This window comes from Aedes aegypti, chromosome 1 (genome assembly GCF_002204515.2).
Source record: "Aedes aegypti strain LVP_AGWG chromosome 1, AaegL5.0 Primary Assembly, whole genome shotgun sequence".
NCBI lineage: Eukaryota > Metazoa > Arthropoda > Insecta > Diptera > Culicidae > Aedes > Aedes aegypti.
The window spans coordinates 60277185-60302723 of NC_035107.1; the positions used below are offsets into that span (position 1 = coordinate 60277185).

Sequence of the window (25539 nt, forward strand, 5' to 3'; positions counted from 1 at the left end):
CATCAATACCATCAGGCGTTGCGCTGCCAACGGTTCACACACTGCTTGACTGTTTTTGCCTCTCCACTGTGATCGTTTTCGGGCAGCCATCTCGAGATGTATGATTGAAAAAAATGTAAAATAATTCAATCGCTAATATTTCGCTTGTGTTTTCAACTAATTGAAATCTATTAGCGCTAATAGCAAGAGCACAATTATTCCGTTGCGATACATATAAACAAGTTCAATTTCATGCTGCCTGTATCGAGCAAAAATGCAAAAATGCGTGTCACCACTGTGCACGAGTCAATTCGCACACGGGTTTGAAAAAACGTTGGAAAGAAGAACATTACAGTTTTGAAGAGCAGTGACATTTTTTTTGTTTTGAACGGTCACGGTTTGCTTTGGATTTAGATGGTCGTGTAGAAACATGTAAATGTAGAGGTGGTAAATGTTCGCTGCAGTACTTTTCTCATCCCTGGTTTAAAGCATATCAAATCAATCAATTTAGCATCGCGATGTTAGTTTCTTTTCTTCCCATAAGGGAGAGTTTACTGTATATAAAAGCCGTGGTTTGTCGTCATGTCTGTTTAGCTATCTGTTAGTATTGCTTCGCAAGCAAGGTAGCAAAATTCGCATACATTTTTGATGACGGGTTGTATACCTGTATCCAGCGGACCAGACAATATATAAGTTGTATATGTACGTAACAAAGGTACAAAATATGAGGCAAATCCATCAGGAAATAGAAAAGTTGCGAGAATAGCAAAACATATGTATTCTTCAAAATAAAAAAAAGACTATTTTGAACACAAATATCAATATTTTTCTCATAAATTTTATACTGATTTTATAGGTTATCTTCCATTGTGATGTTTCTGAACTTTTTTCATTGATAATATTTAAAAATATGAAAACTGTAAAAAATTCCATATGTGAAACACTTTCCATGTTATTCATATTTTTTAGTTTGCAGTATGAAACTTCAACTTCACTGCCTTTTGAATGGAACTGTCAGACGGCAAAAATATTGTTGACATCTCGTGTCATATTCAAGAGATTTGTGATACAAATTTGATGTTTTGTTTCAAAAAAGAAAAAAACATGTTTTCGAGACAAACTTTTTAAAAGGTTCTATGGCGAAATAAAAGTTTAATTACTAATGATACATATTGGCCACTTATGCGATTAACAAAAATCATTATAAATATTAGAACTTATGTAGTAGTGATTTTTTTTAAGGAACTCCGTGCTATTGGCCACTACTGTGCCGGAATCAGTTCATCTGTATCTACTTTACCGATACAGATCTATTTTTAACTAATCTATACATACATCTGCTTTCACTCTCTTCTACTCTTTTACTCTCACTCCGAGCAGGTAGGAGAGAGCTCTGATGTTTAGTCCAATCTATTTCCATAAGCCATAGGCCTTTTCATTTGACAGGTCCGTCTATGCATTTGTTTACATCGGTGGAGGACCGGAGCTAACACGAGCCAGTCATTTCCATAGAAGAACTGTCAAAGTGCTTCGAGATCAGCTGATTTTAGACGTCAAATGGAAAGGCATATAGTCCATTGCTCTTGCGGTGTTTCATTTTTGCCGTGTTCCTAAGTCGTTTGAGGCTAGGCCTTCGAAGAGGGTCAGTTTGTCTCAGTCACCATCTGATACTGACGGAGGATGGATGTGCTCCCCAAAGCACAATCCTCCGTGCGGCGTCTTCTGGTGGCTGGACGGGTTTTTTTGTGGAGGGGCTGGGAATTGAACCCATGACCTTCCGCTTATGAAGCGAAAGCGTAACCTCAAGGCTGCGGACCCCCCCCTTATGTAGTAGTGATGATATGAACCATTTGAAGATATTTATGTATCCTCTGGAATAACCTCTAGCTGTTCTCAAAGAACAATTGTTAAAAATACAGAGAAAAATCAAAAAGCCCCACATGAAAAATGTGCAAACATGTGCAGCTAAATTTTTCATTTCTTTCCTTTAGTTTACATCTTTACATCCTTACATTACTCGAAAAAAGTACGAATTTCTATTTTATTTTTTGAAGACAGCTTTTTGAGCAAGCTTTCGAACAGTGAAACAGTGTATCTGTATAAAATATTACGAATATGCAGAGTTCATTCAACGTACACCTTGAGTTTGCACTGAATTCTTGGTATTTCCTAAAACGCTAACTTTGACATACTGTATCAATGAAACTACAAAAGATCTTGCTCTGTTATTTCACGAATATCCTAATAAAAGTGTTTGCTCTGGAATGTTGTAATGAAGAAAAACCTATCAGAACAAGTTTTTTTTCGATTATTGTCCACTTGATCGCCCATAGTGGATGGAAAGCAAGGAAGGAAGTGTGTGGTTTTTCAATACCTAATAAATAATGCGCTCTCGGCTAGACATTGCATATACAATAGAAAAAGCCCAGATAACCAGAAATCGCATGAAAGTTCATGTTACAACTCGTTTATTCATACTAATTACATCAAACTCGCAAAACACCGTTGATAAACTCGTCAGATTGATGAGCTTCCTCGCATAAAACACTTCTTTTCTGAGTTCATTTGTATATTTTGTTTCGTCCCGTACACTCGTACAAAGTAAGTCGAATTAATCCGTAGCAGCTGTCAAATCGACATTTGTTATCATAAGTTAAGTCACATAAGATCACAGGTTAGTTCGGTGGAATATTTATACACTCGCATTGTATGTTATTATTCATCACATAATATATGCACGCATAGAGGTCCCCAAGCAAACTGCCACGAACACCAACGCACAATCAATCTTACACAAGTCGATTTCCTCAGAATGAAAACGTATCGATGTTTGTTTGACGTCATTGAGCTTTCGGTCAACGGCAGGCCAACAAGGAAGTGGTTGTTTTGCTGCAATTCTGTTTATATTTGGATTCTCACAGCAAACAAAAGCAATGTTGTGACAGTTCTCACAGCAAACAAAGAAAATTTTGTCAACATTGCACTACTACGCAGGCAACTGGATTGGTCTATATCGCCTCCACTTTTGTACGTAGAAGGCCTTTTCGCGACATCTTATAAGTGAAATGTTGCACATACAAAGCCTCCAGGTGATTTCGTTATACGTACATTTTGGTTGTCTGGGCGTTGTGTTTGGATGGGCATCTAATTCTTCTGAAAGAGGTGCACTTTGCGAAAGAGGACCACGTGATTATTGAGCTGAAACCGAATAGACCATTTCCGTGGAAAAATTTTATTGGCCCATAAGCTTCCTTTCAATTCACTGAACAAACTTTCCTAAGGAACCCATATGTTTTGAAGCCTCTAACTATTGGAAAACAATGAAAAACTTGCGGCACGCCGTTTTACCCCACGGTCTCCAAAAAAATATTTCATGGTGATTTCCCTCTCGACCCCCTGTTCCCCCATGATTTTTCAACACGTTGTGGTGAATTTTTGATCAGCTGGCCAAACAGCTGACTGTCCATCATGACAGATGATTGTTTTTGTTTATGTTTTCATAACATGTTTTCATGAGAACCATCCTCCGTCTCCTTGATTCTGGCCGTTAAAAGTTTCGGCTCCATCACCGAAACAGCATTATCTCGGTTGTGTTTTCCGTATCGTGTGAAGTGCGCTTTGGCGACTATTCGTAAAATAGTCTCGACCCAAAAACACTGAGCGAAATTTCCAGGAAAAAAACACGGCGCACAACTAATGTAGAAGGTGAAAGCTGAATGGATTTCGAGCCCAAGGCCGTGCTGGTGGATGAGGACGAGATTTCTACTGGTAGATTGCGGAATATAATTGACCGGCAACAACACTCAGGAGCGCAAAACAGCAACGGTAAGAATAGTACTGCGAAAAGATGCAATGTGATAAATTGGTTCTTTTTCCTTGTGTGTTTATAGTCAGAGGATCTGTTGAAAGATGGCGATTCGGACCCAATTGTGGCTCCTCCGGCACCAAGTACACATCCGGAGATGTAGCCTGCACAACCATTGCACACAAAAGCCACAAACAACCAACAGTTACTACCACTACATCAAGGATGGTGAATCGGACAAAGACGTCGGACGATCGCCTCTTACCGGTATGTTCCCGTAGACGGTGCCGAACGTGATCGACACAATGACAAACTTCTCCGTGGCCAGCGTGAAAACAGAACAACCTTAGCTGCAACGCATCGTGGATTTTGAGGAGCTCGACGGTTCTGTTGGCTTCGGTTGTGTTCGAAATGGAACTAACATAGGAGATGCTGAAGTCGTAACAGAAGCAAGTGATGTTGGACCGTTCATCGCAGTGGCCAGATGTATGCCACCTATGTTTCCGCTAGCGACGAGATAAACATCCTCTTTTCTAGAGAAAGAGTTCATTTAAATTAGACCATTTTGGAGAAACAAAATGGCATTGTCACTCGATTGGTATGTCTTTCAAATTATTGAAAAAAAAAAACTGTATTAAAGCATCCTCTTGACATTTAACATTTTTGTATTAATTCTTAGAAAAAAACATACGGATCGTCGAAAATTCTGCAACTACCTCCCCAGCGTTTAGAGAACTTCTATGAATTCAAACACGCTTTTGAGTGTGTGGAAGTGTTGTTCAGAAATACTTTCAAAATTCGGGAAGTATTCCGAAAATAAACCATCTAGAATTCCCTACTGAAATTTAGGTATGTAGAAATACAAGATGAGCACCTGCAAGGATCTCCGAAAAAGCTCGTGGACTCTTGAGGTGAGCTTGGAGGATTTTCTAGATAAATTGTTAATATAATTATGAAAAAATGGAATCCTTGGATAATATTCTGAAAAATATTTTGAAACAATTCCATCAAAACAAAGATTGGAAAATACCAGTAGAAAATTTCGAAAGAATGATCATAAGAATAAATGGAATAACTGCTGTAGTATGACATATGGAATGGAATAGATTGTGAAACTTCAAATGAACGATTCTATAAAGGTTTAAACTAAAATTTACCGACAAATGTTTGGAAGAATTACATCAGTAGTTCCTAGATAAAATGTTGAAGAGAAATTCAGAGAATTTCCTAAAGACGTTTCATGGGGAATTCCTGGTCAGATTTAATGGGGAATTTTTGGAGCAAAAAAACTGTGGAGCATGTGAAGATGGTTGAAAAAATCGGCGTATGAACTCCTGGAGGAATTCTGGAAAACTCCCTTAACGAATTTCTTCAAAAACTAGTAGTAGGTATTCATTACTCCTTGATTTTTTCGTGATTAGCAGGATTCTCATTTACAGGGCTGGTAGCGACTGATTATCTTGAAAATAGGTACTTTAGATACCCCTTTAGAGATTAAAAATAGGCCATTACCTGAATTGAGAAAACAAGAAAAACATGAACCAGGAGTAGAAAAAAAGATTCCTCATAGAAGTAAACAAAATAAGTACTAAAAGCAAGAAATACTTGGTAAAAAATATTGGAAAAGATAAAATATTTAGTTTTGTAAAAAAAATGATTCTAACTGTGATTTTTCATAAGAAGAATGCAACAATGTTGAAGAGCTATACTTCTATAAAGGAGTTGAAACTCTTTCGTACAAATTCTATTCTTTTCACCACCGACCAATATGCATTTTGTTGAATTGTTAATGTATTGTAAAACAATGCACAAATTGTCATTCAAAACAATACGAAAACAATATATTTAACAGTAATCCACTAAATTTTGTTACCAATACTAAAAAATATATCTTATTGTTCTTTTTCAAAGCCATATATGAGAAAATATCAATATTTGTATTGATGCGATACTTAACAATCCATACGGTATATTATTAAAACATCATATACCATACCTAATTGAACAATATATTGAACTGTTACTGTGCTGTTATTTTACAATATACTGTATTGTATTTCCAATGCTACTGTTACAATACGTTAAATTGTTTGTGTATTGTATTTTTTATTCGGGATTTAGGTAGACAATTCTCCAAGATAATATGAGAAAATATTTCAAACATATCCATAATCGAAGAAACCCCTCGATTTTTTTTATCAGGATTTACATGAAGCGTAATAAGGAAGAAGTGACTTAAGAGAACATTTTGGTTAAACTTTAGATAACCTCCATTGAAAATAGACTTTTTTAGGACTTGCATTAAAATAATGACCTTATATCTACCTACAAAGAGACCTGCTACCAGCCCTGCAATTACCATAACGGCAACCAAAAGCGCTTGCTCCAAGTTTTCTGGATGTTTGGTCCACATCAGAATGGCAATTTTCTTTCAATTCACAGTTGTACCGGTTGTACCCATAACAGTTTCCAGTCGCAGTGCTTTTGTTGCTTGATTATATATTTCCAATCTTCCAACGTTGGACTAGCCAACCCATCGTACAACGCGTTCGCAAATCTTGTGATTTTAAAGAATCAAATAAATAATTCTCCACTTCGGCAACGGATCTCCACGATAAGCAGCCAACTCCGCTTCATCAAGATACCAATTGACCTGACCCTCTTCCTGATACTCTAATCCATAATCCATCTTCACGATCCTCACGCAACAACAGAAACAACTTTTGGGTCCACCGGTAGTACTCTGGATCGCACGTCACTCCCAGTTGAAACTGTCCCGCTTCTGCTCTATGATCTGCCATTTATATTTTATCTATTTATCCTCCGGAATCTTCCGCTGCGTTGCGGCATACTTTGTTGGCCTTGGCAGCCTAACCGCATCCCAACTCGTCGCTTGCAGCACGTTAGCACTGTTACGGGAACTTTGCAAGTACATACCGCTTCGGTTTATCACTGGCCGGGTCGAATCGATAACCGCTCGAATTATTGCGCCAATTTTCGACGTTAGATGCCCTGTCTCCTGGTAAAGTTAAAGATTTATTCAGAGTTTCAAGAACGATCGGAAATCTAAAGGTGATTGTTACTCACCAGTAAATTTTAGCCCACAGAGGAGAACACCCGTCGAAGTTATTTCCCACAGATATCAGTTTAAATTCCAACGTTTAGAGCCGGCTATTACACCTGGGACTTTACAAAACGATCGCATTAATGCGTGAGCTGGGACCAACTTGATTTTCGGCGTAAATCCCGACGGCTGTGATGGGGGAAAATTGCACCACCGAATCCGTTTGTTATGGTTTGAGATTTTGCTTTTCATTTTTTGACGTTTCGAAATGTAAATAAGAGCTGAGTATAGGGTTATCAGTTTCACGATTTACTCACCACCCTTAGGGTTACCATTTTCGTTCCGCATGTCTCCAAAAGTGGTGAAATAGTCAATTTTTAAAAATTCACAAAAAATTCGAAAATACATAAAAATTAAAACTAACAACAAAAATGTTTCCTACAAGTCATGATCTTTCGAGAAAAAATATAAAACAAGGATGTTAGGTTTGACGGAAATGGTCTATTCAACTCCTGCGTCCTTGAGTCCTCCCGTAGTGTAGTGGTAACGCGCTCTATGTAGCGAAAAGGAAGTCGAGAGTTTGATTCTCACTGAGGAAACGTGTCACTTTTTTGCTAATTTCATATCAATTTTCTAGTTACTCAACAAAAATATCATTTTCTAGTTACTCAACAAAAATATCATGCTTGTCAAAAGTTTGTTTATTTGAATAACGAACTTTTAATCGATTTGATTCAGCCAAGGTTCATCTTAGTGGACGATCCTTCGACTGTTTTCTTAAAGGTAGAATGCTCTCTTCCCTGATCTTCAACGAAGACCGACGAATTGTACTGATGCAACAAGAACTCCTCATTCACCTTGTCGTCAAAATGGTTACAACCGTCTTTGAATAATTTCCCAGATTCATTCAAGTGATCTCAAGTGGAAATTTTGGTATGTTTCAATGCGATCCTAAACCCTCAAATATTTATCTGCAGAACACCTTTATCGACGTGAACCCAATGGATTACCTCTCTTATCCACAGTTGATCATCAGAAGTTTTCCCGTTTTATCAACTTCAAATTTCTTCGTTTTTGAATCGTTTTTCATGTTTTGCCTTACTGGGTTTCGAAATTTGTTGTGTGTTTGTAAATAACGTAGGTATGATGACCAACGCATTCTTGGATTGGCTGACTGTAGAATCTTAGCGGCCTCAAATATATCCTTCCCAGATTATGTATTTTGTGAAACTTTTGAGATAGTTTGGGCATATTTAAACTCTTTGGGTCCGTGTTGGGTCCGTGATGGACTTCTGACCACAAGAGATATGTATTTTTCACTCCCCCTCTTAAGGCTAAGTAGCCCGTCATTCGTTTTGGCAGCAATGATGATTTTGAGGCTTACGATTTCAAAGTGATAAAACTCAGTCATCTTAAGTAATACTGATTGCGCTTACAAGTAGAAAATATGCTGATACTTTTTCAACTATGTCAGTACAAAACCAAGTGATTTTCTTCAATTCGCAATCGTGAGACGAATTAGCCACAATCATTGATGCCCAGTACAAATTTCAATGACAGCCTACTTCGCCTTAACGACTGTCAACTAACTAAACAAATGCCTACTGGATCTTGCATATTACAATATACTTTCAACGCTCCTCCTCCAATGTCGACTAAATCAGATTCAACCTGGACTTGACAAGTATGATTCACTTGTTTCGTTTCTTTGAAGTCGACGATCGTATTCTTTAAGCAGCATTGTCTTCACAAAATTCATCATGAAAACTTCCATTCTCCCTTGTATCGCAGCAACGGTATTCTCCTAACATTCCGGAAGACTCGCTAGTTATGAAAGCTGCTTTCATACATTCATCCATACGATATCCTGCATGTTCAATCTACTCGAATAATTGTTCAAAATCCACCAGGAGCTGTCGCAAATCGCCTGCCTCAGAGAGTTCTGTTTTGGACAATTTATTGGTAAGAGCAACCTTGCCCACCGATGAATTCTTGATATAACAGTTTCGTAGTATATTCCAAGCATCTTTAGCGGTCAGAAGCTTCCTGTATCAGTCGAAGCTGTGCATCTTCTACTACAATCTCGATAATCTGCAAAGCCAGGTCGTTCTTCGTTTCCCTTTCCGGAGATTTTCCCTTTCCATCCGGCAAGTTATCCTCGACGTGTCTCCACAGTCCTTCACGCGTCAAAACTTGTCGTGCACGCAATTTCCAGGTTTCGTAGTTATCGTAACTTAGCCTCTGGAAACCCATTTTCGGAAACTCCATGCTTTTTGCTCACTCGTTACAAACTGCTCCAAAAACTGTTAACAATGTACTACACACGCACTACCTTTTTGATGTCCTGCAGCTCTGGACCCACAACCTGTTGAGCTGATGCGTGATAACACAGGAAATCAAAGCAGCTTGTTCGGTGATTCAAAACCTAATATATGTATGTTTCTCTCCTCCTCTTAACGCCTGTTAACTAACTAAACAAATACCTACTTGATCTTGCACATTATAATATACAGTCGCCTCTCCACATATCGATATCGAAGGGACCAGAGAGAGAGATCGGGACATAGAACAAATTTTTAACGAGTACTAGATTGAAAATCACTCCGTTGCCAGGAAAATAAAAAACAAACAGATGTCATTTCGTCTTCGCTAATTGTTTTGAATCTCTAAAATGTAGTCTAGTTGCCTTTGCTAATGGGCATATCGACATACGGAGAGAAAATTGGGAACGAAAATCACATCGAGATAGGGAGATATCGAGATAAGGAGGATATCAAGATATGGAGAGTGAAAATGTATGCAGAATGAAGGGACCGAAAAAATCATCGACATAGGGAGAGATATCGAGATGTGGAGAGTCGACTGTACATCCAACACATGAGAGCACTACATTTCCGGAATGGTTTCAAAAACAATTCGAAAGTACCTAGTTTCCTGAGGACACCACATTACCGGAAAACAGTAGCCGGTAGCCAGTATTGCCAGAAGTCATAAAAAATTTATTTTATTGATCTTATTATATGCCGTGTCACAAGAAAGGTATCAGAATTATTAATAAAAAAACTGTGTCTTTGATGGCAGCACATCCTCGGAATATGCCAGGTGATGGCCAATATCACCAAATGTGATTGAAAAGCCTGCTAATGCATTTGTTAGCGTTAGCGTTAGCGTAGTTACGGTATACTTCGTAGATTGGATACTAGCAACATTCATGTTTCTTTTTAATAATCTCATCCTGACTACTTTCAGGAACAAGGCAGGGGAGTATACCTTGTTCAAATCATAAACAAGAATACTAAAAGCATGAATATCACTGTTCCCGGCCACAGCCATCTTTACCGTAACTTGGGATAGGGGAAGGAAATGTTGATGTAGCACTTACTTAATGAGAGGCCACCGACTCAGCGACACCAAAGACAAATTAAAGACCTCCATGTCCCTTGCAGTTGCCCAAAATTTAATGGCTCATAAGGTAACCCAGAATGCCGTGAAAAGTGTACTGCGATCTGTCAAACTTGGGTACTTTTTGCACTACCGAGGGACCAAATGCAGTACTAGAAGTGGTACCCAATCTAAGCCCAAGTGGGATGGACCTGGCGACACCCTCATAAGTGCTACGGAGTTGGAGGTTGGGGAAGGTATATTGTCAGGATTCGCCTAGAAAGCTGGCGATAGACCATTAACATTTGTTGTTTAAGTGTTTTCAATTTAATCTTTTGAATGCCGGCAATCAAAAGAGAAAACAATAGTTTATTCATAGTATAAATAGTATTTCGCGAAATGCTTGTCGATTGTGCAGCAATATTTTTGCTCAATGCCCAGTAAAAAGCAAAACCGATCCCTCCAGGGTCATCGGATTGTATAAAATAACGATACGCGTAAAAAAAATCTCCGGCGACGAAAACACGCGCGAAACCGTGAGCAAAATCTATCGGACGACGCAAAACCGAACTGTCCTGCTTGGGCTTCACGAAGCACTACCCAGGAACTTTTCTAATATTTTACCCAGAAGCTCCTTAACCTTTTTTTTTGAAAAGCCTGCTAATGCATTTGTTGTGCAAATACATGAAATTTGCTATGTCGCAAATTAGGATTCCAGAATAATTTCGGAAGTGATCACTTTCCTGAAAGCTCCACATCCCTGGAATATGCTAGTAAGTGGCCAATGTCATCAGGTGTCACTGAATTGTCTTCTATTGAACTTATTTTTCAAAATCATTAATTTTGATGTTTCACAACAAGATTCTATAATCGCTTCAAAAGAGGCCTCTTCCCTAATAAGAGTTAATAAGATAGTTCCTTAGTATCAATCTTAAATTATGTTTGACCAATTTTAGATCAGCAAGAAAATCACAAAAAATTGTATCTCGTAATAGGCTCGTAGAGCTATAGGAGAATTATTTATAGGAGAATTATTTACCATTCCCAGAACCTGTCCTGGAGTTCCGCGCGACCAAAAAAAAATTAGTAAAGTATTACTAGTTAAGGATTATTTGTCTCTGAAAACCTATGATCTTCTGTTGTTGTCATTTTCGTATAATCAAAGTTAGTTGAAATTATGCCACACCTACATCCACCCCTAAGAAAAAGGGGTAGGGTTAAGGAACCATCTTTAAGTCCCTTTCTTCCCTTAAAAAGCTTCAAAAAGTTCGTAATTCGGTTGGCAAGTTTCTGAGAACGAGCCATTTGAAGCACACAATTCTCGTCCCGGGCTTTTGAGGGTTAAATAATGTTATACATGAAATAAAAAATTATATTGGTTTATTTATATTTAAACAGTTTTCAAAGTAGAGTCTTAGTGAAAATTTAATACAAATTTTCAAGTTTGCCGTCATATGGGGCTGCTTCATAACAAAGTTTATCACATGATAAAGCATCTACATTGTCGATTCGACAGTATCCTAAAAAATAATAGGCGGATTCACTCAAAAGCGAATTTGCAGCGTGAATTGCATGTTTAAAAGTTATTTATATATCGATTTTTTCAACACTTTTCGTATTTGTCCAACTCGGCAAGCCTATAAATCTAGACTCTTGCTGAAAAAATCATCATTTTGCAACTCGCGATCCCGCTATGAAAATCATATGGCAGGATCTGCATAAAGAAATTACAAAACGAGTTTCTCAATTACGAAAAAAAGCGTTGAAAAAAAAAATTCTCAATTGGACCCTGGCTCTAGGCCCAGGAAATTTTTTAAAACTTTGAAAAAACATCAGAGGGAATCGTGACCAACGATGAAAGAGGGAAACAAATTATTACTAACTAAAAATCTCAAAAACTTGCTATGCAGTTTGAAAGCGGGTATAATTTTAATTTAGGACTTACTAGTCCAATAGCAAATCAAGTTACTCAGGACTTCGAAAATATTCTCTGGGAAGGCTGCTTTGGAAGAAGTGAGAACTATTATTAAAAAAAAATCAAAAATATGAAAGCTCCTGGCGATGATGGAATTTTCTACATCCTCATCAAAATACTTCCAAAAAGTAGCTTACCATTCTTAGTTAATATATTTAACAAATGTTTTCAGTTAGCATATTTTCCTGACAAATGGGAAAATACCAAAGTTGTACCAATTTTAAAACCAGACAAAAATCCTGCAGAAGCATCTAGCTATCGTCCGATCAGCTTGCTTTCCATTATCAGTAAACTTTTTGAAAAGCTCATTTTGAACAGAATGATGGTCCATATCAACCAAAATTCAATTTTTGCTAATGAACAGTTCGGATTCCGCCATGGACATTCGACCACTCATCAACTTTTACGTGTAACAAATTTGATCCGTTCCAACAAATATGAAGGTTTTTCTGCTGGTGTTGCTCTTCTAGACATATAAAAAACAATAATGTTTGGAATAAAGGCTTGATTATAAAATTAAAAAAACTTTTATTTTCCAACATACATTGTTAGAATAATTCAAAGTTATGTCAAATCTTACACTTCAGGTTCACTATCAGAATTCGCAGTCTGAAAAACTTCCTGTAAGAGCTGGTGTTCCTCGATGCAGCGTTTCGGGGCCAATATTATACAATATTTTTACATCTGACTTACCTGGATTACATCAGGGATGTCCAAAATCTTTGTATGCGAATAACACAGGCCTCTTCGCCAAAGGACAAAGCATGCATGTAATCTGTAGTAGATTGCAAAAATGTTTGGCCTTATTTCCCCTATGGTTGCCCCCACTTGCCCCAAACTCCGCTACACGATTGTTTTCCGTGCAGGCAATCCGAGAATAAAATTTCGTTTTCGCATTCGGTGTTTATTTTTTTTGTTTTATGAAATCAGTCGATTGTTTTTTGCGTCTTTCGGTCCACTAGATGCGCGCGGTTGCACATTTGCTAAGAGAATGCACTTAGCCGGGCCGCGGCGCGATAGTCGCGTCGGCGTTTGTTGCATCGCTTGGATCGGTCAGCCGAAACGCCAAGTGGCACGTTCCAAATTTGCGTAAAACATTTGCGCTATCGATTGGATTATTGTGTATCAGTTGACTGAACACTGCTAAAGCGCATCATTTGCTCGTCATCAATTGATTGCAACAAAACAATGTGCTTAATTCGACGATTCTTGCGAGCGTAGCAATCTTACCAAATGAGAGAAAACGCCACAAATTGATTGTTTTCCGCGCAGCAACAGATGGCGCTGAAACAACATTTGTGGTGCTCCAGATTTGAGTCCAAAGTTAATCGTCTTTTCGACACCTTTTTCATCAACCGAAAGAAATGCATCGGAACAAATCAAAGTAGACTTTGAAACTGATGCGACGAGAGGAGGCTTGCTGCGACTCAAACGGACATCTAGCGGGCAAACGGTAAACCTCATCGAAGACCTGATGTGGACCTGGTGTGCCCAGCCCGTTCCGAACCAGAGCCATCTGCAGGTCGCTGCTGATCGAGCATCATCATCATTAGCGTCACCGCTTCGTTGTTACGGCGACTGCATCTCTAAAATAAAGCTACACAAAATCGGGCTTTTCTGGGCCAACACATTATGTGAGTTATTTTCACACATCCTGAAATATAAGTTTGTGCTGTTTTATTCTTAATTTTCTCAAACTCCATGACGCATAGAGACGTTTAGTATTGCTGAGCTTCCTTATGTGTCATATACTTTGCTAAAAAGAAGAAGAAATCATTCAAGAAGCAGATTTAACAGCATGTGTAAAAATGACACACCTTGATCAAGAAGTGCTCGATTTTCCTCGAATCGTACTCAACGTTGTGTAACTTTGTTTAAGCGTGCGAGTCTGGAAGCTGATGGATCAGGTCCAATCGGGACCGCGAAATCTGGGTGATCCCCAACCCAACTTGACTGACTGTTTTGTGGTGGTTTCGTTTTGCTGTTTTGGTGCCGGAGCGCACCTGTTTTCTCACGATTAGGGGGGCCAATCAAAAGTGGTTCACTCTCGCTACGTGGTGGAGCTGGATGCGGCAACTAGTGCTGGGGCTGCCCCGACATACCGCGATTTGGGAACAATGCTCGGATGTAAGTGCCATGGCAAGTACGATTGATGGCCCTGTTATGTTGATGGGGAGAAACATAACACTTTAGGGGTGCTTCATTGTGATGAAATGCGGAGAGGTTTGAGGCTCCGTTTGTTTTGTATTTTTGGAAATTTCAGTTCTCTTTTTTTTTTGTTTACCAATATTCTTTCCTTGAAATACCAATATCAGAATCCTGTTCTAGATTCTCTTCAGAATCCTTTTCAGGATTCTCTTCAGAATCATTTTCAGGATTCTTTTCAGAATCCTGTTCAGGATTCTTTTCAGAATTCTGTTCAAGATTCTCTTCAGAATCCCGTTGAGGATTCTCTTTAGAATATTGTTCAGGATTCTGTTCAGAATCCTGTTCATGATTCTCTTCAGAATCCAGTTCAAGATTCTCTTCAGAATCCTTTTCAGGATTCTTTCCAGAATCCTTCTCAGGGTTCTCTTAAGAATCCTGTTCAGGATTCTCTTCAGAATCCTTCTCAGGATTTTTGTCAGAATCCTTCTTAGGTCACTTCCAGAATCTTTCTGGTGATACTTTCCAGATCCTTCCCATAATGCTTTCTGAATTTGTCTCAGATTACTTTCCGAATAGGGTGATATGCTTGTATCCATCGTATTAAGCATTGATCAGTGAGAACTGCAATTTTCCCAGTATTGCCGTGAATGATGCTGATACAAACCGATGCCAAACAATTCTTTCTCAAAACGGCTTTAGCATTGCACAATAACATTTCGATAAATCTTGATCTCTTTTTGGAAATAATGCAAATAAAATGCATCTTACCGTATTCTCAATCCGTCGTATCATTTTCAACTCCGTCGCAATCAGTTTCCAGATTCGTCTCACAACTTACGGCTCACTTTGATGTATTGAGTGGTTAAAACACAATACATACATCAACGCTATAATAAAATGTTTTACTAGAAAATATAGATCTACGGGCATTTCCCTCCATTCCTTCAGCATGATGGAATATACTAACTTCCTTAAAATTAATTGTTCCTCATCAAAATTCAGCCCAAACATATGAACACAATTCCTTTTGACCGTACAATTCTGGCATTTGCTCACAGTACAGCGAAAACAACACAATCAAAGGAACCGTATTTTTATGTCGAGCGTCGCGCACACATTGATGCGCACAAACTTATTTTTCTCAGTACGACGGATTAAACTTTGTTTACATTCTCAATTATACGCGGCGGTTGAGGAAATTTCGTAAAATTTGGGGATTTATTGAAGTTTTACGGCATGTGATTGGAATGAAATCCTTCAGTGAAGAAGTACGAAGGTTTTCCATAGTGAAAATAAGTGCCCGGCGATGTAAGTCACACAGGAGGGCGGGAAGTAACTTGTGTTGGAAAGTGGTGTGACTGATGTCGATCACTAAGCATTTCTCTCAAATCGTGTTCGTCCATGTGATTTCGGTGAAAAAGTGTAAAGTTGATAATTGAATTGAAGTTATTTATCGAAATACAGTAGTTTCATTGCATTTTTGGTGTACAGGTGGACGAATCATAAAAGCTTTCACAAAATTACATTTGGAAAATAAATTTTTGTTGCAGGTAAGTTGGAATATCCGCCGTAGTGGAACATTTTAAGTTTGATACGACGAATAGTAGCTCTTACGATGAAGTAGAACGAAACCCTACTTGTCATAATTATTTGAGAAACCTTTTCTATTTTTCATGGATTGAATTGTCGGAAAAGCTTCGAATTATCGTAACTTCAATTCTATGTCATGCATGTAGATTGTAGAACTTTACAAATGCATAACAAAGCATTGAGAAGATTTCCATATTTTTTTGTGAAATTATGCCTTCAAAATCTGTTCAATCCCGACAAATCTAGAAGGTTGAAAACACTCCTTATGAATGCAAACCAAATCGAAGACGTTTCCCTGTAAACTGTTTTCTACATGCTTTGCAAACCAAACGGCATCCACGTTCAGCACTCACTTCGTAAGACATCCGCATTAGTATGAAGATTTACACCCAATCTAAAAAAACTCTCCAAACGAATAGTTTTCGCAAGTGCCCACACTTACGCTTCCTGCTTGAATGACCGCACTAATAGCTCCGCCGGCCATCGTCATCATCCGTTGCCTAAGCGGTGAAACTTCTGATGGAACCGTCTCTTGTCGAACAGAAACATGGGATCCTTTCATCACACTCTCGCATAAAATCCGCGAAGCGCGATATCGACTTTCCGCAATTGAGTATCGGTATGTAGGTACCTATTGGATGTGGGTGTTCGTCGTCCATACCTAGGGAGATTTGAATGTTCAATTCAATTAAAATTCATTCGGCGTAAATCGAAAACGGGTGCAAAATTAAACGGCAGCAGATTTGGCCGCGGAGTAGTACCTCTCGAAATCCCATCTGCGAGACAACGTTTGTCGTAGACAGTAGGGTGTCCCAAAATTTTAGTTTGTCGGAAAACTTGAGAGCTCAACCTCAAAACGGCACCTAAGGCTTACATAGGTCTGGTAGCTAGTCAATGATCAGTGAATAGCTCTCTATTTTCCAAACAGTTATTAATTGCATAAAAAAGTTACTTGAGTTACTTTTTTTAAAGGAAAATGGCCACTTAAGTCACTATTTTCACGATTTAACGATAAAGAAATTAGGGTTTGTTCACATATTTCATAACGCTAAAAATTGTTATTTTTGACACCCACCCACGTAACGCATTTTTCATGAATATTTTTCGAATTTTGTATGATCTGTAACATTCTAAGAACTTCCACCCACCTCCTTCAGCGTTATGACATTTGTGAATGAGCCCTTAAAGGTTTTATTTTGTTGTTGTTGAAATAATTACGTTTTGATGATAAAACAAGAATCTTGAAATTATTCTGAACGATAATGATTATTATTTCCACATTTCTAGAGGTAGTCATTTTCGAGTTATTTCAAGATCATGGCAATTTTTTGAAATTAAATTATAAAATATGCCAATTTCATTAGTTAATGCGATTCTATTTAGTCACCTTCGGAAATTCCTCACGAAATCCCCGGAGACAATATATCCATGAAGTTTTAATAGGATGTCGGAGAAAATTTATAGAAATTATTGCAAAATAAATTCTGATAAAGCGAGTACCTAATCTTTATAGGAGTGCATTAGGAATTTATATATAAATTTCGACATTAACGTGAAGATACATCGAAGCCAAACCTCGAATTTTTAAGAGCACAAATTTAGAGAACCAGACAACCGTTTGCGCTGAAAATGCTACTCACTGGTCACTCGCTGGTGGTGACCAATCGATTAGATTTTCAGCACGAACGGTTGTCAGGTTCTCTAGATTTGTGCTCTTGAAAATTTGAGTTTTAGCTTCGATGCATCTTCACCTTAAGTATGAAATAAATAGGATGTTTTTCAGGGTATTCCAGATAAATTTCTAGAACAATTATTGAAAAATAAATGAACAAAATCCCTGTAGGGTTTTCTGAAGGACGTCTTTAAAAAAAAATCGTTAGTTAATCAGAGAAATCACTTGAATTAATTGAAAACCTCTGGAATAATCTTTTGTAGATATTTTTTGTAAGGACAGGCGTAGGAATCGTTTGAAAATCTAAAAACTGGATAAATTGAAGGAAAAATCAGTTCCCTGGGTTTCGTTTACAAATTTCTTAACGCTGATTAAGGTAGGTGTAAAAAGGTTACAGCTTATACAAAGGTTGAAGAATATTCTGTCGAATGTGGATGGCCAAACTTCTCTTAGCATCCTGTAAAAAAACACTGGTTGAATTTCTGGACAAATTTTTGGTGGAACTATCTCCACATTTTGTTCTAAAGAGATTCTTTGTGGAGTGTCTAAAAATATTCTAGAAGAATTCTTGAAGCTTTTCCTCGTGAAATATGAGAAGAAATTCCGGAAGTACCTAGGGATTACTCGCCGAAGAGTCTCAGAAAGTTTTTCTGGAGTGCCTGGATGTTCAAGCAATTGTTTTTTTTTTTGCTTCGTGTAAGCCAAAATAATCGTGTTTTTTTTCGTTTAGCCATGGTGTCATGTCCAATTCCTGTTGTGCGAGTGCGAAATTATATTTGTATTCAATCGCGGATGGATTGCCAACTGGTGAGCTCGTTTAATGTTTATAATACACACATTTTTATCGTGGCAACATAACGTTTATTTTATTTTCAAACGAACTTCAAATGTCAGCATAAACCCTTATTCATGTTTTATTTAATTTTACTACACATAGCTTTCTTATCTCGTCATTTTAAAAAAATAACCTTTGAATAGTAGGACATTTTGAATGTTGGCGGATTTTCTCAATTTTCTTCCAATATCTTTTCACCACGAGACAAAAATGCAACACAAGTTTTAAGTAAAAGTCGTATTTTTCCTCCTTATCCATGGATCGCATCACCGTCCAAAGGTAACTCCCAGAGCTTTTTATTGATCAATAATATGAGATAATATCTCATCCCTTATTATTTTGGATCGAAGTGCAATTCTTATCAGTTCCATCACGGAGTAGCAACAATTAACATGTACAAAAGTCTATGCTATGCTAAGAGGCTCTGATGGTGTTTCTGCAGCCTCTATAAATTTACGCAAGGATTTATTGTCAGTAGAAAAAAGAAAGTACCAAAGTCACCCTGGGAGCTATCATACACACTTAGTTTTTTTCTCGTTGTTCGGTAATTTTTTTTACCGGAAACGTACTGTAAAAAAATATTTAACTGAAGTTTCGGTATTACAAACGAGATTTACCGAACATCCTTGAATATATTAGAAAACCAAAACAATATTCGTCCACTTTTACCGGAATCGTCGTTTTATTTACCGAAAAAACTGTAAATCGTTTAGATTCACCGTAGACTGTAATTTTTTATCGTACTTCAGTTCATAGTGCCACAACGCTTTACCGAACAAATTGTGATTTGATATTTTTGAGGCTGCCATATTTGTTTTGATGTGCTAGTCAACATGATAGTATCGCATCCAATACCATTTGATATTCTGTGTTGTGGTCATGGACACTGTTTTTTGAAAAAAGTAAAACTACAACAGCAGGATGAGCGCCTGGAACTACTTTTCCGTAAGTATGAGCTGAGGGATTGAATTAAAAAACCTATTTTTAAGGTCGAATAAAATATTTTCGTTGTAGCATTCAACAGCCCAATTACGGTTCCGGATAAAATCGTCACATTAACGGGCATAAACACCCATGACGGAATCGGTGGCGCTTTTGTGCAAAAGCACGCGTTCGAGTTGTTAGTGATGCCGCTGGTGGTTTCCAATCTTCATAAGCAGACAAGCAGTTCATCTTCATACGGATTTAAAACGAAAACGCGAAATAAATCGATGCACATTTGCTATCAATATGAAATTTATTGTTTTTATTTTGTTTTGATCATCCTATTCTATTCCGACTGCCTGCTGCTACGAACAATGCGTTCGGTAGTTTATTTTACAATTCGTTCGGTAATAATTTACGAGCATACTGTAATTTTTTTGACAACTGCGTGTCGATTGAAATTACAGATTGTTCGGTAATCCTTAACTTTACCGGAAGCATTACCGAGCGCTCAGCGGTTTATATTTCGGTAAAAAAATTACCGGAGTCGGTGATATTTTCTAAGTGTGTAGAGAGGAAAGGTTGAGTAATACAGGAATTCTGTTTCAAATTCCACCTGATCTTCTGAAAAGTATCCACAAATTTCCATAGACATCCGTTTACAATCTCCTCCTAAAATTTTCCCCTCAAACTATTTTCATGAATGTGTCCAAAAATGGCTCCAGCAATTCGTTTTGTACCTCTGCAATAATCGAAAAATCTTCAATTAATTTCAGCAAAGGAAGTTCGCCAGAAATTATGTCACCAATTACAGAACATAAACAGAAAGCCAGAGTTGTCGTAAATTTGTCTTAAACATTGTGTAAATCGACATCAACATCATATAAATTTAAACGAATTGTCGTGTAATCGGTTAGAGTTTGTGCTGGATTACGCTATGTGAAGCGGAAATTTACATGATGGTGATGTAATTTTACACGATGTGTGATGTAAATGTACGGCGTTTCCTTCATGTTCATGATTTTATGCTGAAATTTACATGAATTATTCTTTCTGTGTATCCCATCCGGATTCAGAGGACTGAGATCTGGTTTACCTTACCTGAGAACATGAAAGAAATTTATTCTTGATACTTTTAGAGACTTTACCATTTCCCCCACATCATTTTTAAAATGATTTTGGATTCTCTCCTTTGAATTACTTATTAAAGTCCAATAAAAAATATACACGGAGGCCTATAACAGATTTTTGAGGATGAAATTTGTTCCTTCGGTTAGAGACAACTTATATCAATACTAGCTCATAGGTTTTGAGCAAAACGGAGCCACTTATGACACTTATATGAAGGTTCAATCAAAGCTCTATCAAATGGGTCGTTTATTCGAAAATATGTTTAAGTTTCCAATGACCCAGGTATGAACCAATTTTATCATTTGATATGGGCGTATGCTGGAGACAAGGCCTGTGAAGAATCTCACGCCATCGTTGATGTTTTAGAATTTTCATCACACCGATAATGAATAAAATTTAAATTTAAAGGGATGTTTCCAATTTATCTCTAGTAAGGTGAAAGTAACAGATAAAAATCATGTCCAAAGCGAAAAACTGAATCTAAATAGATTGAACAATACAAGTAATTCCTATGTAAAACTACCATAGAACATGATATGACATGACTATTTCCGCATTTTTTATGGGCCATACTGTACAAACAAAGCTTGCCTAACAATCATCTCTCACGCGAGCCGACCCAAACAGCACAGGTCAAAAACGCGGGCCAAGCCAGGCAGCAAATGCTGATGCTTTTCAATACTCAAACAGCGGGATGTCTAGCGTTGTGAGCCACACGAACACACCCACAAAACATGAACGGTAGGCGCACCTCGTTGCTGTAAATTGGACAGCTGAAGCGTTCCCTGGCCAGTACTTGTTTCATCCTTTTGCAGGGTACACTGTAAGATCAAAGTACCCTTTAAAGGGTAAAAAAGTACCCTCTTTGAAAGAAACTAGTTTAACTCATAAAAAGAGTAAAGGGCCTTTACTCATTAAAGAGTAAACGGCTTGTACGTCAGTTTAACGAGTGAATTTCACCCATTATCCAAAAACATTTTTTCTAAGAAACAGAGTAAAATTTACTCATTTTGAAATATATAAAATGCAAATAGATTTTAATGTTTCATTTCTAAGATAAATGATCAATAAAATATATGACCATAAAAACATTTTATAACACATAATTTAGTCCGATGCGGGAGCATTATTTATTAAAGGCTGACTTGCTGGCCTAGTACTGCTGCTACCGGAGGTTATGTGCAGAGGGACAAGCATACGAGACTTGGCATCAGAAGTCTCGGGCAAACATCCTGTGAAATTTGATTGTTTTCATAATAAGAACACGATAGGAAAATAATTTTAATGCACATACCTTGAAATTACTGGCTATTCTAGTTTTTATTAAATTGTTACGGGTTTGTGTACATAAACTATTATATCTTGTGCAGGACCTGAGGGAGAAGATGAATCTATTTTTAAATTGCAAGGAAATTTTCACCCAATAAAGAGTAAATGGCCGGAATATATAAAAGGGTACTAAACACCCATTATTCGAAAAAATAATGTACCCTTTATTTTGACGTCTTCATATATCAGAAAATAATGGGTATTTTTTCCACATTAAAGGGAAATGACGAGTTTACAGTGTACTTACGAAGCTTACAGTGTACTATGGAAGCGTTTGGGGGTTTATGCCGAAATATAATTTCATTGGACTTCCTTTTTGGTCAGTTTTTAGAGGATTTCAATTTTGAGATTTTCAGAAGATTTTGGCTGAAAATCTCTCTAATAGAAATAAAATAAATGAACCAATTCAACTCTACTGCTGAATGTAGTCCGTGTCATATTTCATGGATTTGCTGGCATTAATATCAGCCTTAAATTCTTCCGCTGCAGTCCTTCCCTGCTTCAAATACGTTTCTGGGTGAACTGAATCATCAAGGCATCAGTTGGGAAATGCGGTGGAAATCATCTAATAGAAGCCTCCATCATCAGTGCGAGCCTGGATAACGCAACAAAAAAATGAACTCCGATAATGGTCATGAGAAGAAAAGAACAGAACATAAACAAAATATGTTTTGTTCTTTTTTCTTCTACCCATGTGCCATCAAATTTTGACACCTCTTATTCCAGAGAACGGAACGACTAGGCCGTTTATCAGCCGAATAATTCGCCAAAAGAGGATTTTGAGCGGCCTTTAAGCACGAAATAGCTCCAATTAGCCCTGTTGACCAAGCCTTTCAATCGATTATAGAGACTTGATGCCAATTTCTACGGCTTATTGGGTACTTTGGCGGATAAAGCTTCAAGTCATTAAATAAAATTTACATGCGCTTGTTTTGTGAAGTTTACTAATAATTTTCATTATTTTGTTTCATTTGCTATGATAAAAACACTGTTGAATAAATCGTAATCTAGTAAGTGCAATGAGGAGAAATTAAAAGGACCCATTAATCTACATACCATTTGAATAGCTAAGACCTGTCCACCAAATTATAAATCTAGTCCTAACAACAACACTATGGCGAAAATGACGAGCCACGGATGGAATTTGTATTGTAATCGCATTTGTATGACAGTCTGCAAAACATACCAAGAAAGACACATTTCTGTTCTCAAAAAATCTTGAATAACTCTTAAACGCGTGAAGTAAGGGGTCTTCAGAAAAACTTTTTCTTACAAAATTTTCCATATATTTATAAGTGAAGAGTTATACTGGTGTTGATGACGAGGTTGGTGGTCTAATGGCTAAGCAGGAGGTCATGGCCAATACCAGGCCCGTCCCCTTCCTCATACTTTGTTGTAGTTATCTATCACGTGCTTATATCTTCCATTCTTCTTAATCTATCACACTTAACCCCTCTACAAGCAGCTTCCTTTTTTAACCGCAGGAAAAGTATTTAAAACCTGATAACTTGTTTGTTTCTCAATATTTTTGCACAATTTTCTCACAAGCTCTTTAAAAACTCTTCAAGTTTTAGAATATGTGTCAATATGGATCATTGGTCATTTCAATACGGAGATATTCTAAAATTCCTTGAGGGTCCAACGCGTAGCCATAACCCACGTATATTTCTCAGGCTAGAATTTTTATAGTAAACAGATATTCACTCTTCGGAACAATACATTAATGAGAGTATGTTGTGAAAAAATGAAGTAATTTAATGCAGCCGTCTTTGAGTAATGAGCATTTAGTTTTCTGGTACCACGCTGGCCAAATAAAGAGCTTAAAAGCTTTGAAAAACATCGTATTGTAATTTTGAGATATCTCCTATAATACAAAACCGATTTGTATGATTTTTCAGAGTAGCTCATTATTTAATGGCATTGTGTATTCCACATTTTATTTTATGGATAAATTGACCAAATACAAAAAAAAGACATTATATATGGAGAATGTCGGTTCCCCAAGGAACATCGGAATATTAATATCTACACGGATTCTTAAACGAGAAGAGTTTTTTTAAGAACTAGTTAAAAATGGTACAAAAAATATGAAAAACAAAAAAAAGTTATAGTGATTTGAATATATATTTTGCGATGAAAAGTTTGCTAGTATTTGGGACACTCTAGTAGACAGTCTTGGACTCTTGGAACTTTCCACTCCAGTCCAATATACATGCATGCATTGCATATTGGACACTCTTACCGCCGATCGAGAAGAATGTGTGTACAACTTTTCCCGGTTGTCGGTTCGGTACAAGGCTTAGGTTCCGCGCTAAGGCCGTCTTGGGCTTCCTCGATCCGCACCGCGCAGCATCCGCCATTGTTTTCACGGATCCGTTGTTTTAAACGCGCGCACCACCTGGCTTTCCAGCATAAGTGAATTACCAATGCATCACATCGTCCCCGGCTAGCCAACACTTTCCATATTTGCGCATTGAAATTCAGCGGCTTGACTGTTTTTCGTTTCGCCAACACGATCCGAAATTGAATTTGAAAGGTGTTTTCTTCCGGATAAACACCTGGGCAGGGATGCTAGTTTTCCGATCTGGGGATATTTCAATGAATCACCCCCTCGTCGATGGCGATCGATCATGGCCAACCATATGCGCGCGCCAAAGACGTTCCCAAGCTGTCAAAACAAGTAATCGCACATTCAATCAACGACAGGAAAAGCTCGAAAAACTTTTCATCAGGCAGGCACAGGAGGAACCTGTTCCCGTGACTTTCCCCAGGCATGTCAAATTTCTTTTATTTACAACAACGGCAGTGCCGCAGTGTTCATACTCATACTTCCCCCTGCCACCAAACCAGCTACAACAATAAAAGAAAAATTACTCTCATCATTGGGAATTTGGTTTCCGATTCCGACTGTTTCCCTTCATACTTCTTGCACACCGCTCAATAATCTTGTACATCACAGTCACTGCACATTTATTTTTTATTACCTTCATTGCACTTTGAGCCAGATCGCAAAATAAGAAGGAAAAAATAATTTGACTAGGAAGATAATGTTTATATAAATATTTTTGAAATACTTCTGGGACTCAAAATTTATTGAAATTTTGGTTTTGGAGTCACTTTTGAACGGAGAATCTTAATTTTGCAATCTGGCCCAATGTGCAATCATCCATCCAGCCAGCATGCAACCGTAAATTAGTCTGTGATTGCGACCTGTTTCTGTGCCGTGGTGTCAGTTGTTTGCTGTGGTTGCACATTTCGCAGGAATTCGTTCCATCAACGGCAAGACAGACAAAAAATGAAGGATCATCGTCCATTGGAACCGGGAATCGCGTTATAGCTCTCTTCCATGATTAACGGAGAAATTTGTCATCGCTTCTGCACTCGAATCATTGTTCGAGAGTCGCCGCTAGATGGCACTCTGTCGCATCGTGGCAACGGACGACAAACATCAGAAAAACTTCAATCTAGTCAGTCGTACATGAACACCAATTGATCTTTGACACTTGCGCTGTGGTCTGACCCGTCACACAAAAAGAGTTTTCTCTTGTGAGACGCCACTATGCGCTCCGAAGACAACTGTCAGCTGTCACATGCGCGATGCTCGTACAAGTTCAAGTACGACGTGATTCGTTTTCCGATGTCGGACGCCAGTAGGCGTGGCCCTTTCTTCTGGTCATCTAGTACTGCAACCCGCCTCGTTTTTTAT

General features: G+C 37.8%; 1 protein-coding gene and 1 long non-coding RNA gene across 2 annotated transcripts in view; one reads left to right on the plus strand and one right to left on the minus strand.

The window, feature by feature from the left end:
- Positions 1-25539, plus strand: part of LOC110681571 — a 263128-nt gene that overhangs the window by 34439 nt on the left and 203150 nt on the right. The gene's annotated exons all lie outside the window — the stretch shown is intronic.
- On the minus strand, positions 6609-7280 carry LOC110681577. Its single transcript, XR_002503278.1, has 2 exons — positions 6872-7280; positions 6609-6803 (listed from the first exon to the last, which is right to left on the minus strand). It is a non-coding gene; the product is annotated as an uncharacterized LOC110681577 (long non-coding RNA).